The sequence below is a fragment of the Vombatus ursinus genome, unplaced genomic scaffold (genome assembly GCF_900497805.2).
Source record: "Vombatus ursinus unplaced genomic scaffold, bare-nosed wombat genome assembly UNPS02014801.1, whole genome shotgun sequence".
In the NCBI taxonomy this organism is placed as follows: domain Eukaryota; kingdom Metazoa; phylum Chordata; class Mammalia; order Diprotodontia; family Vombatidae; genus Vombatus; species Vombatus ursinus.
In genome coordinates this window covers 25215497-25230863 of record NW_020954579.1, presented here as the reverse complement: position 1 = coordinate 25230863, position 15367 = coordinate 25215497, and the positions used below count along the sequence as shown (strand labels likewise).

The window sequence follows — 15367 nt, the reverse complement described above, 5'->3', positions numbered from 1 at the left end:
CTCTGTTCCTCAACTAAGGGCGAGAAAAATCAATGTAGTGCAGTGGAAAGAGTAGTGACTTTGGAGTCAGGGGACCTGGGTTCAAATCCTGCTTGTTGTTAAAATAATAAGTGATATTTAAATCAGTTATTACTATGACTGACTTTGGGCAAGTCTAGATAACTGCTAGAGCTTCAGTTTCTTTTTTGAGGTCTATATCTGTGTTTCTGACTCAAGCCTCAGGACTCGGCAGACTCAGACCTTGGAAACCAAAACATGATGGGATAGCCAGTGGGGCTGGCCTGTCATCGTGGGCTCATCTCACTGCAAAGGGAGAGACAGAGACAAGCAGGGGAGGAGAGAAGTAAAAATATCCATCTGTTCCCATCTGCACAGTTTCAACTTCCACAAAAGGGACCTAAGCACCAGAGTTCCATCACATGTTATGGATGCTGGGTGGTTATAAACCCCATCAGGACCAAGGAAATAGAAAGGGGAGCAGTCCAGATGTTGCCTAGAATAGAGGTTTGAAAAAATGAGGAGAGGATAAGGTGGCAACAAGGGCAAAATAGGAACTTTCCTACCTTCCATTGGTAGTGTGCCCGCAAAGAGAGACAGAGAGATAAAGAGGAGAAAAGAGATGTGGATCAACCCAGCTTGGGAGGCAAACACTGGAAATGGCCCATGTGAAACCTATTCCTTTCTCTATAGGACTGTTTCTTGTTACTTAGTGAAAGCTCATTCATTCATTGTAACATTCATTGGACACTGCAAAGACCGTGGCTCTTCCCCTTTGTGTTATAAACCTTTCTGTGTGGAGAAGCATTCAAAATGGGATTAAGTTGAAAAAGGAGACACGAAACACACATTTTTGACTTTGGTTAGCAGCTTTTTTTTTTCGGGGGGGAAGGCCAGATAACTTTGAATGATCCTCAAAAAGAGCACAGCCCCGCTAGACTTTTGCAAGAAACAGTTGTGATTTTGTTTCTGATGAGGAGGCTATAGGAAGGATCTACTCTACTCTTTGGTTGAAGAAGAAAGAATGAAAGTTATTGGTTTTTGTTTTTTAAATTTTGTCTCCGACTGCCCCACTACCAACACCCCTGTGGGAGTAGGAGCACAAGTTTTTTAACAAGTTATTTCCTGGTGCAAGACTAAAAAGTGAATCCTTTTCCCCCCACTTTCACAATGTTATGTACCAACTCAGACATCAAAGTCCTAATTAAAAACTCATACTTTAATTGCCTTTTTGCTTCATTACTTTCTCTTTTCCTTTGATGAGGGCTGCATCTCTCTATTCTCTCCCAAATTATAACTTTCTCTTAGAGTATATGAAAATTACTGGGACTGGGGGGGGAGGGGACAGAGGTTAAGGTTTTCTGTTGTTTTGGGGTTTTGGGGGGGAGGGGAGGGGAAATCATTGTCCACAGTGGCGCCCACCCCCTTCCACAGCTTTCCCCAAAGCAGCCCACAAATAGGGATAGTCATGCCTTTTTTTCCTAACTCCTTCCCCTCCCCCTCCCCATTCTTATGAAGTTTCCATTGATTATTGTCCTGAAATTCCTAGGTCCAGTCATAGATAAAAGGATAATCACTTCAAAGAGAAGAGTTAAGAGTTTAACCCCAAGCTAAAAGAGTGGACAACAAGGTAATTGAGGGTAATAACTGATCACAGACTTGCTTTCAAAGGATCACCCAGCCTCACTTTCAGGTGGCTTTAATTTTATTAACATTTGTAGCAGCCCCACTTGAGGAGATGGTTGGAGTCATTTACAGACTTCAAAGCTAAAGGTAACACTCCAACTGCAGAACCTGACACCAATTTTGGTTTTAGCGCTCACAGCAGCCTGATGGGATCAATTGCTACTCACCCCCACCTTTTCCTACCCACCCTACTCTCCGAGCAAATATCGGGAGCTAAGAAGATCAAAAGGCTCACCCCCTCCTTACCTCTCTCTTTCACCCCTCCTGCCCTGGCACTCCTCCGTGCTTGCAATCCCAATGGAAAACAAAAGGGGGACCAGCAAAAAGCACACACCAGAAAGCAAGCGAGAGAGATAATGATGACATCTCGTCTCTGCCCCAGAGGTGCGGATCCCCTGGGTGTGATCCTTGTAAGTCTTATCTGCATTGCTCTCCTGAAGGACACATTTCAAAGGAAGAATGGCAAAAGTAAAAGTAATAATAATAATACGAGAGCTTCATAGAGAGCCAAAAGACACAGGAGCAATAGTAAGGCATTAGTATGAGGAGGAGGAACATTTTTTTTTCTACTATGTGCCAGGCACTGTGCACAAATATAATTTACAAATATTATTTTTCATCTGAACCTTGCAACAACCCTGAAATATTGGTGCTATTATTATTCTCATGTTAAAGTTGAGGAAACTGAGGCAGGCAATGGTTGAGCAACTTGCCCAAGGTAACACAGCTAGGAAGTATCTGAGGCTCCAGGCCTAGACAGTAATAGCTCTATCATTTATATAGATAGTACTGGTAGGATTGGTAAATGCTTCAATTAATAATAATAGCATTTTATAGTGCTTTGACATTTGTGAAATGCTTTTTAAATATTGTGTTATGTGATCCTTACAACAACCCTTGGGAGGTAGGTGCCATTATTACTCTCATTTTACAGATGAGAAAACTGAGGCAGAGAGATGTGAAGTGACTTGGCCAGGGTCACTAAGACATTAGAATAGCAAAAGTAAACTAGTAATTGCTCTCTCTTTTATATAGTACTTTTAAGATTTGGTAAATGCCTTACCTATATTCAGTCATTGGAGTCTCACAACAATCTTGTAACATAGATATTATTATCATTCCCATTTTATAGAGGAGCAGACAGAGGCTCAGAGACTTGCCCACGATTACACAGCTACTGAGTACCTGAGGCAGAACTCAAACCGCCAAGTCCAGCACGCCTTCCACTATACAGCTTGTTGAGGAGATATAGGGCTGAAGAAGAACAAAAACCGACTGCACTAGGCCAGGAAGGGTTCCAACAATTAGAAACAAGTGCCTTTATGGTTGGGGTAGGGTGGTGAAGACCAGGAAAGCAGGTTCTGACAACCTCCTTTCCCTCTGCTTCTCATACCCCTCAAGCTTTGCCTCCTTGTGGCTATTCCTTCTCTGCTGTATATTGTCAAATAATAATGAGTGAATATGAAGGCCCAGATTGGGGGGTGGAGGTGGGGGAGATGCTGAAAACCAAAATAACAAATTGAAAATTGCCTGAGAAAAGATCAAGTAATCTATGTGGCTATGTGCACAAAGATGAGGGATTTCTGTTCAAATTATTCCTGTTCCTCTTGATGATATCTGGGTATAGTAGCCTTAATGAAAATCTAGCTCCCAGAGGATTTTTCACTGACTTGCTAGGCTCACCCAGTACTAACTTCAGGGTCTTAATATCCTCAAAGTTTCAAATAATGATTTTAATCTTCCATATTCATTCATTTTCAAGACCATTTCAGACTGCCCCCTTCAGTTACTATAATTTTTACTAAAACCCTAGAAATGGTTTGGGAGATACTAGAGGAAACTTGCCAGGGGAAACTTTGGGGGCACCTTTCCCAAGAATTCTTGAGAGTATTTTTCATTGAGAGATCTATTTAAGATCTGGAATGTCTTTGCTCAGAGATGAAGAAATATGTTAGAAGATATCTTTGTGTTTCTTTCAGCCTCCAGTCTCTTAAGATTCTATGAGAGCTTCATGTAGAGCCAAAAGACACAGCAGTGTCTTAGTATTAGACAAAGGGGCATAGCACAAAAGTATTCAGAGAAGGTAGCAATCTAACACTACCATCCAGTCTTTGCTTGAAGACCTTGATTAAGGGGGGAACCCACAATCTACATACCACTTTTGGATAACTATTAGCAAGTTTTTACTTATAAAAAAGGCCCAGATTTGCAGTACTATGTCCCACCCTGTACCTTCTCTTCTGTAAGCTAAACATCCCCATTCCCTTCAACCAATGCTGGAGATTTTTTACCATTCTGGATGCCTTCCTCTAAACACTCTCCAGTTCAACAATGTCTTCCATGAAATATGGTACCAGAACTGAACACGACATGCCAGATGATGTCTGACAAGGGCATAGTACAACAGAGCACAACACCAGATATACAATATCAGCTATTTATTCCTGAGAGCTTCTAAATGTAGCCTAAGATCTCATTGTACCAAGGGCTAAGCTAAAGACTACACATAAGTAGCTGTTTAATAGAATATTCATTAAGTGAATGAAGAATGAGATTTCAGGCATTTGTCAAGACATGGATGGGAGCAAGGAATCTTCCAGGAACCTCTGAAGTCACAACAGTAGGTGGTGAGGAGAGGAGGAAATAAGCATTTATATAACACTTACTATATGCTAGGCATGGTGTTAAACACTATGAATATCTCATTTGATCCTCACCACCAACCTGGGAGGTTAGTGCTATTATTATCCGCATTTTACATATGGGGAAACAGAGGCAGACAGAGGCTGCCCCAGGTGACACAGATAGTACTGTCTGAGGCCAGATTTGAACTCATGATTTCCTGACTCCTGGTCCAGTGTCCTATCCACTGCACAACCAGCCACTCCTGAGGCAGCTAAGATGGTTGCCAACTTCACCTATAAGTGGGGACAGCCCTTCTCTCCTTAAGATCAAGAGCATTTATGGCAAATATCTAGTATTGTGGTGCAGTCCGTATCCATGGAAACAATTGGTTATGTTGGATTGCATTCAAAAACTGAATATTATTAGTATCTATACTCAAACTAGCAGAGCACACTGGTCAGATTTTGTCATCCAGAGTGTCAAAGCTACAGTAAAAAAAAAAAAACCCACAAAACTTGAGAACACTCAGTATAGGAAAGAATGAGTGAGTGAATAAATGAAAATTATTAAATGGTTACTGTGTGAAAATTATTAAATGGTTACTGTGTACCAAGTACTGTGCTAAGGGCTGGGAATGCAAATACAAGAGTGGAGATAGTCCTTTCCCTCAAAGAGCATACATTCTAATAAGGAGAGACAAGCACACACGAGGATTTTTTGGTTTGGAAAGTTAAAGGGGTGGTGAGTAGAATCATAGGAGAGTAGATTGACATAACCTTTTTAGGAACAATGACTTGTTTGGTTTCTGGTTCCAGAACTGTGGGGGTGGGGGAAAGGGGCCAATGGTATATGGAGGTCAGAAGACAAGCATGGCAACGTGGCAGCTGATTAGGAGATGGCTAGGGAGCAAAGTGAATTGTGGCTAGAGCAAGGACTAGAAGTAGTGAGTGAACACACATCAAGACATTCACAGATCAGGAATTCCAAGGATGAAAATGTGAAGTTTGAACCCCAGCCCTCTGACTCAAAATCCACTGTTCTTTCTACTCCATATATCATATTAGCCTGAGTGTAACCATACAGTTTGAGGGATTTTGCAACAAATTGTCCTGAGAAGTCATCCTCATTCCAGTTTGGTTCCATAGCCATTACTGAGGAGCAACCCTTATGGAGAATGGATCTGCCATCCTCAACACCACCAATACCAACCACTGAACATTTACCATTACTAGGCAGGTGAGCCCAAGTGACTAGGGAATAGCAGTGACCCCCATACTATTGGCAATGCTTTCAGCCCAGTCCCTAAACATCATCTGGGAGAGCAACTCCTGTAGAGAAAGGGTCAACTATCCCCACCAACTGGCACCTACAGGGCAGGCAAACCAGCCTAGCTAAAGCAGCATGTCAGCATGAGTGAGAGACAGGAAGCAGCATGAGTCAAACAAGTTAAACTAACACTAGCACCATCTGCCCTCAGACCCAGTATCCAGAGCCCAGGAGCTCTGAAAATAGTGGCACTCCCCAATCCTGCTTCCAGACTAGAACATCAGGCATAATCAAGAGAATCAACCACCATGGAGATGATACCTGAAGCTGATTCTGCAGGTGCTACAACCCCTGCCTCCTTAGCAGCCACAGCTACCAAAGGAAAATCTTGCCACCAAAGTGATTGGTATTGACTTGCAGCTTAAACCTCCTATGAGGGTTGCCTCCCCATATTAGAATGTGAGCTTCCTAAGATCAGGGGTTGTCTTGCTTTTCTATCTGTATCCCCAGTGCTTAGTACAGTGCTTTTGCACAAAGTATTTAATAAATGCTTTTTTACTCACTCATTCATTCATTCCTTTACTGATAATGACTAATGGTATGTATTTGTGATTCAGAGGTGCAGTCTGTGGTTATAGGAACAAAATATTTCTACACGTAAAGCTAGCTCTCCCATACTTATTCTGCCTGGGGCACTTGATTCATCACTCCATGTTCTAACCAATTCACTAGCCCACATATATTACTACATATGTATTATTTTTGGAGGATAGTACCATCTTGCCTTTGTGTGGTACTTTTAACATTTTCAAAGTGGATTACATGTATCATCTCACGTTTATCCTTGAAACAACCTTATGAGGCAAATGGAGCATTTTTCGGGAAAAAAAAAGTATTGTATTTATGACTGAAAAAAAATCACTGTCACTTCCCAATGACTGCAAAGTAAAACCTCCCGTATATTAAAAATATAGTTAAGCAAAACAAACCAACGTGTTGTCCATGTCTTAAAATGAATGTCTCATTCTGTCCCTTGTAGTACACCACCTCTTGGCATGGAGTCCTTCAAAGCCACGTGGAGAGTTAGCAGCAGAGCTGAAACTAGAATTCATGTCTCCTGACTCGCTTTTTAATGATACATGTTGTAGTCATTGTTGTGATTCATTGGCAACCAAAGAGATTAAAATGTACTCTACATTTTCCCATACTAATTCCACAGGGAATCTGTGTACTCAGCTCCTTCCCATCCAAGTAGAATCCCTCAATCATGTGTATCATCAGCTCAGATCTTCCTAATAATTTTAGAAATGTAGGCAACTGTCCTATGGTGGACTTCTCTTTCTCCCTGACTTCTTTCCAATTGCCAATCACACTGTTGTGGCTTGTGTCATCTGCTGACTGATTTTCAGAAATAGTAGGCTTGTCTAGACATTCAGCTCTCACTTCCTTTTAGCCGATGGGGGTGGGAGGTAAGGTTTTTTCCATTGACAGCTCTCAGGAAATAGTTGTAAAGATCCTTCTACTCGTCCTCAGTCACCATCAGGGTAGAGCTTCCCCAGAGGTAAGGAAAGGAGCAATTTGCTAGGTGGCAATTTATACTATAAAGAACAGTGGCTTACAGGGATTTGAGTGACCATCCAGATCCCAACTTCTGACAAGGTAATTCCTTTTGGGAGCAAGAGGGATTGTGGCTGGTGGGCTCCGGTCAACCTTTTAAAAGAAAGTCATGTTGCAGGATGCATGCGCTGCACATGGCAAAACTGTAACCATCCCCAAATTCCAAAAATGAAATGTTCCTCCTTCAGTTTGTTCTTGGTTCTTTACTGCACACTCACCTCACTTATACCACCTGGGCTTTGGGGTTCTGGTATCTCAGTTACTACTTGGCCCTCCATGACTTCTGGTAAAGACCTAAAATTCAGGATGTCTTAAAGGGAGTTGCCACTGGAGCTTATTGTTCTGGGTGGCCTTCAGAAGGAGCTCTCTTCCTGGGTGCAAGAGGGTACATTTGATGTTCTGTTCTTAGTATTGGATGATGGCTTCAATCCTGGTTGTTTGTTTTGCCCTCTTACATGCAAGGGAGGTGGAGCTAGTGATGGTCACCGTGTGACTTTGGCTTTTTAAATAATGCAATAAATAGTGACTTTGGCCTCCTTGCTGTTCTTCACACCAGATACTCCATGCTTTTTCACAGGCTGTCCCTCATGCTTGGATTGCTCTCTCCTCATCTCTACCTTCTGACTTCTCTGACATCTTTTAAGTCTCAGCTAAAGCTCTACCTTCTGCAAGAAGCCTTTCCCAGCCCCCCTTAATGTTAATGACTTCCTTCTGAGATTATCTCTTAATTTATCTTGTTTATACATAGTTGTTTGCATCCTGTGTCCCTCTTTAGACTGTGAGCTCCTTGAGAGCAGGAACTGTTTTTGCTTGACACAATGCCTGGCTCAAAGTATGCACTTGATAAATGTTGACTTGACTTGACTTGACTTGAGTTTGGTGATACAACTTACATTTGAATTCCCAGTTATAGCATTCCAGCAGATTCTCCCTCGTTGTGGTCCAGTACAAGTGGTTAACCATTGAACTGGTGGAATGCAACGCTGGCTTGCTTTATGTATATTTAGGTAGGAGTATGTGTGCGTGCATGCATGTGTGTGTGTGTGTGTGTGTGTGTGTGTGTGTGTGTGAACTATCCCATTACAGGGGGACTGTCTTACCATGCTCACGATGTCCAGAACTGAATATAGACCCCCATCTTCCTAAAGCCAAATAAATAGATCATAACACATTTATTCAATGGATATTTAAGCTCTTTCCAGGACCTGGGGATACAAAGCCAAAAAATGAAATAGTTCTTGCCCTCAAGAAGTTTATCTTCTATTGGGGGAAATGTGGACATAGGCAAATGCAAAATTTTTATTGTTGTTCAGTCATGTCCAATTCTTTGTGATCCCTTTTGGGGTTTTCTTGGCAAAAATACTGGAGTGGTTTGCCATTTCCTTCTCTAGCTCACTTTACAGATGAGGAAACTGAGGCAAACAGGGTTAAGTGACCTGCCCAGGATCACACAGCTAGTAAGTGTCTGAGGCCAAATTTGAACTCAGGAAGATGAGTCTTTGCAACTCCAGGCCAGACACTCTATGCACTATGGCGCCACCTAGCAGAATTCATTATGGTTTACTAATTGGTGCCTTGACAGTTGCTCTGTCTTAATTTAGCATCACTTAATTTAGCAGTGCAGTATTGAAATAAATTGAGTCACTCAGTCAACTAGAATTTTAATAAATACTTACACGGTACCAGGCACCGTGCTAAGTAATGTAATGGAAAGAACACACTGAATGCTGCTGAGGACTTAATGGGAGTGACTGAAAGATTGTTGCAATATTTTAAACAGGGCAATTAATTACTTCAAATATAGTTACAAAGTTTAATTGATTGTGATTTGAAAATAAAAAGCAGAGAAATGATTTCACTGACGTAGGAAATTCCCAGTGAGAAAGATCTTTTTTAACAAAGCTGGTGACAACTGCGCTAAAGTTATTATTAAATGTTTAACAAAATATGTAAAAAATTAAAAGAAAGCCCTTGGGGGAAAAAAGACCACTGGATGAAAACTCATAACACCTGGTTGAGTCCCATAAATACCACTTACTAACTGGGTAACCTTTAAACAAGTTATTTAACCTCTTCTTACAAAATAGAGATAATTATACTTGCCTTTCCTACATCACAGAATTTTGGAGAGAATCAAAGTTTAAAATATATGTGAAATAATATGATGTTATTTACAAGTGAAATAATGAGGAGAGGCAACATGGTATAGGGGTAGCTTTAGATTTGGAATCGGAAGAACTGTGTTCAAATCTTGTCCCTGGCACTAAACTAGCTCTGTGACCCCAAGCTGCTTACTCAATTTCTCTGAGTTTCAGGCTCTAGAATTTCTTTAAGTCATAAATGATTGTATTCTGAGTTAGTGAAGGGGACTTTTCAGCACTATAATTCACTACAAAATTACTTATTCATTTTGTATTCTTGTATAAAAATGAAAGGCATTTATATAGCACCTACTATGTGCCAGATGCTATTCTATATACTTTACAAATATTATCTCATTTGATACTCACAATGACACAAGGAGGTAGATGTTATCATTATGCCCATTTTACAGTTGAAGAAATTGTAAAACTGTAGGTAAGTGACTTGCCCAAGATCACACAGCTAGTAAGTAACTGAGGTTGAATTTGAATTTAGATCTTCCTGACTTCAGGCCCAAAGCTCTATCTACTGTACCACTGAGCTGCCTACTAGGCAGTAGCAGCAGCAGCAGCGGTGGTGGTAGTGATGGTGGTGGTAGTAGTAGCAGTAGTAGTAACAATAATATTGAATATAGAGTAGAACATTCTAGACATTGACTTACCACATATGAGTGTAGGGGAGTTGATATTTTAATCAGTTCTCCAGCCCAGAATGAAATCATAAGTCTTCAGCAAGGTATTAAAACTAAGTGTAAAAATTTGGCTGTGCCTGACCATTCCTATACGAGATGTGGCCCCCTTCTCTGACTAGATTAAAAGGAGCAGCATCATTGGTTGAGAAGATAAATTAGCCCCATGGGCTTTAAATGGCTAAACCTTAGCTAGTTGGAGACATTATAAGCCATTATAATGTCACTTCATTATAAGCTTACAATGAAGTGAAGTACGGGGAAGAAGGAAGGAGGATATTTTTTTCTCTTCTCTCCACCATCTGCCATCAGCCATGTAGTTTTGAAAGGAAATTGCTTGACCGATAGGAGATACTATATCCAGAAGCGTGCTAGTAAATGTTTAACAATTGACTCCCCCATAATGCAGGATACATTTTTTAAGTTTAATCTGCATTATTAAAATTTTCTCCATGATTTTCTTAAGTTTTAAGCAAAATAACAAATTACACCCTGATTTATGGTGTTTACCAATTACAATAAACTCTTGTGAGCCATTGTGAGCTGACTCCAGCATACCCTTGACTTTTGGGGAATAGAGACACACACTCCAACAGACAGGGCGGTAGAGAGGCAATCACTCACACAGGAAAACAGCTTTAAGGAATGAAGCATCGGTGACAAGGAAGAGAGCTAACTATTGAAAAGAGAAGACCCTAGGAATCCAGCTAATCAATTTGCCCAACAGGACCCCTGTACCAAAGGGGAGCTGCATGAGAACCCTACAAAGAGAGAAAGGACTTCCTAGTTCCAAAGTACTAGGAGTTAGTGAGTTGCCTTTGCCACACACATATACTATATATGTATATTCTATGTAGCTCTAAGTTTGAGCCTCCTATTTCCAAGGATGCTGTGTCTATTTATGCCCCAATTTTATGAGGGAAATGTAAGTACTATTAATTATTATCTTAGTGAATGCATTTGTCAAAAGCTAATTGTGTCTACCGACTCTTCATTAATGGGAAGCATATTGGCAATGGATGGTGAACCAGTAGTGTTAAAAATACAGACCCACAGGGTTACCAAACCCATTAGTGTTAGTGCAAGTTGAGGGAATATCCCATAGGGGTGCTCCATAAACAAAGGCATGGAGACACTAACTTTGCCTTATTAGAACAGAAATTGGTAACTCTTCCTCTGAAACCCATAAGTTTGGAATGGGAATATGAAGCTACTTTTTTGGCCCCTAGGTAACTTGTAACATTGTGTTCAGTGTTTTGCTATTGTCACAAGGAAGAGAGGAAGAAGAAACATAATCCTACAGCCTATATATCACTTCTAAATGTATGCTCTGGATTTAGTCCCTTATTCCTTTTGAAATAACCTTGTACTATCTTGTAAATATTGTTTTATGTAAATGTTGAGAAGCATTGTGATGGAACCTGGTAGATTTGGGGTTAGAGAACCTGGGTTCAAATCTTCTGTTACTACCTATGTGAGCTTAGGTAAATCATTTAATTCCTCTAGGCCTCAATTTCTTCAACCATAAAATGAGGGGGTTAGACCAGATAACCTCAGAGGTGTCTTCCAACTCTAACCTCTGATTCTGTGTTGCATCCAGTGTAAACTCCAAGAGACAATAGACTCAGTTACGTCTCTGTATACCCAGCTCCTAGCACCAGGCCCTGCACACAGGAAGTACTGAATGAATGTTTGAATTGGATTGAATTCCACCTTAGGTTCATAGAATCAGAGATTTAGAGCTAGAAGGAACACCAGAGGCCATTAAGTACAAACCTCTCATTTTGCAGATAGCATAACTGAGGCACAGAATGGTTAAACAATTTGCCTGGTGGTTATGTAGTGATGGAGTGTCTGAAGCCAACTTTGAACCCAGGTCCTACAGATTCTAAATCCAAGGCCCTATCCACTATGTTGTTCTGTCCTTTTCTGCTTATCTTCTCAGCCACTAAGCAGTGATCAGTCCTTTTTTTTTTTTTTTTTTAACAGAGCCTTTCTGGCTCTGGTGGATATTTGTAGGACTGGCATGTTGGCCCTCAAGTTTGTTAGCTCCGCCTGCAGGCTGTTGCACTCTAGCCAGCTCTCTTTTAGCAACCAAATCTTTGTAGACTCCTCCTAGAAAGGGGCTCTGGGGCATTTGCTTTAAGCTTAGTTGTTTTTATGACTTCACTAGACTTTTGGGAAAGGAAGAAGGCACCTTTCTGAGAATCTGTTTTTTTGTAGGGGATTCCTTTCAGGGGTAAAGGACAGACTTGGAGCAACAAATCCTCAGTTGCCCTGGTGAAATCACCTCCTTTTTGCTGTAAGCCCTCAGAGGCTGAATAGCATAAGAAGAGTTAAGTTCTGAGTTGAGGCAGCAGTATTCAATTTCTTTATTTCCTGTTGATGGCATTACTGCTTTCATAAAACCATTGACACATGTTGCTTTCATCTGTTTCATTTCAAGACATGAGTTCATTCTCTAGAAACTATGCTTAATAGCTAAACTCAAAACATTTGGATTCCTTTTCCTTCTGTGACTCTGCTGGTACACTTCTCTTTTGAACTGTTTGGATTTCGTTGTTATTTTCAGCAACCATTCAAGCACTGCAAAGAGAAGTTAGTGGCAAAAGGGTAGAGGTAGGGGATTTAGTTGCAACAATCAATCACCTCATTTCAATGTGATGAGATATAAGATGCTTCTCTGACCACCAGGGGGAGCTCATGAGTGAGCTCAGCTCTCTGGTCTCAGAGTTGAGTGCTTCAGGCACTGAAAACCTTGGAATCTTAACAATGATTGTAGTAACAAGCATGTACAGTAAAGCCTTGAAGCTTTCCTGAAGGCTTGAAGTGCTCACTCCCCTCTTCCTTGGGGCTTCCACCTCCTAGGCTTTGAAGCATGTCTACAACCCATTATCCAAAGCCTCTTGATCTAAAGCAATAGCTTCTCCTAACAGCTTTCAGCATGCAGGCTCTTGTGCATACACAAAGTAGGCCTATTTCTATTGTTTTCAAATACAACTTATGGAAGATATCACCAGTCCTCTCTCTGTGGCTCTCTGGCTCTGCCCCCAGCCCAGCAACATTGAGCCAAAAAAAAAAAAAGTCTCCCATCTATGAAAAGGGAATATAATAACCAAATTGAAATCGGTATTAATGGCCATTAATATTTGTTAGAGCATTTTAGATAGTTCAAGCCAGTGAAGTAAAAGCAGAGAAATCAAAGCCCCTCTCCCTTATGGTTGTGGCTCACCTAGTCTCATCTAGATGACAAGACACAAAATGTTAAATTAAGGGGAGGGGAGTCTTTACTGGAAGCAGAAGAGCCTATTTCTCTCTAGATGGAAAGATAAGGGGCAGGAAGGAACTGTTACCTCACTTGAGGTCCCTTGCCACTACTGGCCACAAAATATTGTCTTGTCTTCTCAGTTCTTGCTGAATTGGCAATGCAGTCCCAGTGTAGTCCATAGCTGATGCTTTGAATGTATCCATAGTCCCTTATTCTGTGCCACACTGAAATGACCCTCTATTCACTCTGATGGCTTCACCACAGCCATGCCATTCTGGTTCCTCCTGCTCCTCTCTCCCAGAATCCTATTCCAGGTAAAGGTGAGGGACAGAACACAGAAACTTGGAGAATGAATAGTGACTCACTTGGCCAGCAGGTAGTCCCTCTAAACCCTAGAGTTTCTGTGGCCATGCCTCTGGGGGTGTAGCAAAAGATGGGTTACCTTCCTCCCCAGGATCAGAAAATTTTGCAGCCTCCTACAAAATCAGCTGAGGTAGACGTGAAATATCTATATAGACACCACCTACTTCAAAAGAAATACCAACAGTTGAAATAGCAAGCATTCCAGGCAATCATTTCATGTTGCCACTCAGAGTACATAGATGTCAACAATACATGCAGTCACAAGGCAAAGTATCAATTGACAGCCTGCTTCAGTGACCAGCTACCTAAATTTCATGTAGGGCATGTTATATGCCCATATTACAATACAGTATACATATCCAAAGCACAAAAGTACAAAAGCAAACAAGCATAACAGCAAAAACAAAGCAAAACTAGCAATATGATAAAAATGGGACTAATAACATAATATGGATAGGCATTCATGGATATACAAACAGCAACACAATGTAATGCTAACAGAGCTGTAGCTAGAAATAGGCATAACACTAGCACATAAATAAAGCCAAAAACTAACAAAAGAGTATATCTCAAACATAAGTCACATAGTACATGAGCAAATATGAGGATTACTGTCTGGTTTCAGATTTACCTATAATAGCATAGGTTTGTCTGGTCACAAGTCAAATAGTTCAAGCCAGTGAAGTAAAAGCAGAGAAATCAAAGCCCCTCTCCCTTATGGTTGTGGCTCACCTAGTCTCATCTAGATGGCAAGACACAAAATGTTAAATTAAGGGGAGGGGAGTCTTTACTGGAAACAGAAGAATCTATTTCTCTCTAGATGGAAAGATAAGGGGCAGGAAGGAACTGTTCTTGTAATAGTCCTAACTCTCTTGTAATTTGCTGATCTGTCTGCTCCCATAACTAAAATGATTTGGTAAAAGCAACACAAAAAATACTGAAGAAAACAACACTTTAAAAAACAGAATTGGCCTAATGGTGCAAGAGACACAAAAAGTGTCTGAAGAAAAAAAAACTTAAAAAGCAGAACAGATCAAGTGGAAAAAGACATACAAAAGCTCACTGAAGAAAATAATTTCTTAAAAATAAGAATTGGGCAAGTGGAAGCTAATGACTCCACAAGACATCAAGAAACAATAAAAACAAAGTCAAAAATGAAAAAAAAAATAGAAGAAAGTGTGAAATATCTCATTGGAAAAACAACTGACCTGGAAAATATATCAAGGAGAGTTAATTTAAGAATTACTAGGTTACGTGAAAGACACGATTTTAAAAAAAGCCTAGGGGCAGCTAGGTGGCGCAGAAGATAAAGCACTGGCCCTGAAGTCAGGAGGACCTGAGTTCAAATTCGGCCTCAGACCAAACCCTTGACATGTGCTAGCTGTATGACCTTCGGCAAGTCACTTAACCCCAATTGCCCCACAAACAAAAAAAAAAAGCCTAGAAATCCCATTTCAAGAAATTATTCAAGAAAACTGCCCTGGTATCTTAGATCCACAGGGTAAAATAGAAATTGAACAAATTCACTAATCACCTCCTGAAAGATATTCCAAAGTGAAAACTCACAAGAATAGCCAAATTCCAGAGCTCCTGGGTAAAGGGAGAGTAGATTGAGAGAGAGAGAGAGAGAAGGGAAGGGCAGGGAAGGGAAGGGAAAGGAAGGGAAGGGAAGAGAAGAGAAGAGAAGAGAAGAGAAGAGAAGAGAAGAGAAGAGA

The 15367-nt window shown here is 40.8% G+C and overlaps 1 protein-coding gene across 1 annotated transcript in view; it reads left to right on the top strand.

Annotated features, from left to right (window-relative positions):
- The first annotated feature begins 7113 nt into the window (after positions 1-7113).
- AXIN2 (axin 2) overlaps positions 7114-15367 on the top strand; it is an 84846-nt gene continuing 76592 nt past the window's right edge. The window contains exon 1 of the mRNA XM_027873046.1: positions 7114-7135. The gene's annotated coding sequence lies outside the window, so the exon portion shown is untranslated. The remainder of the gene's footprint in view (positions 7136-15367) is intronic.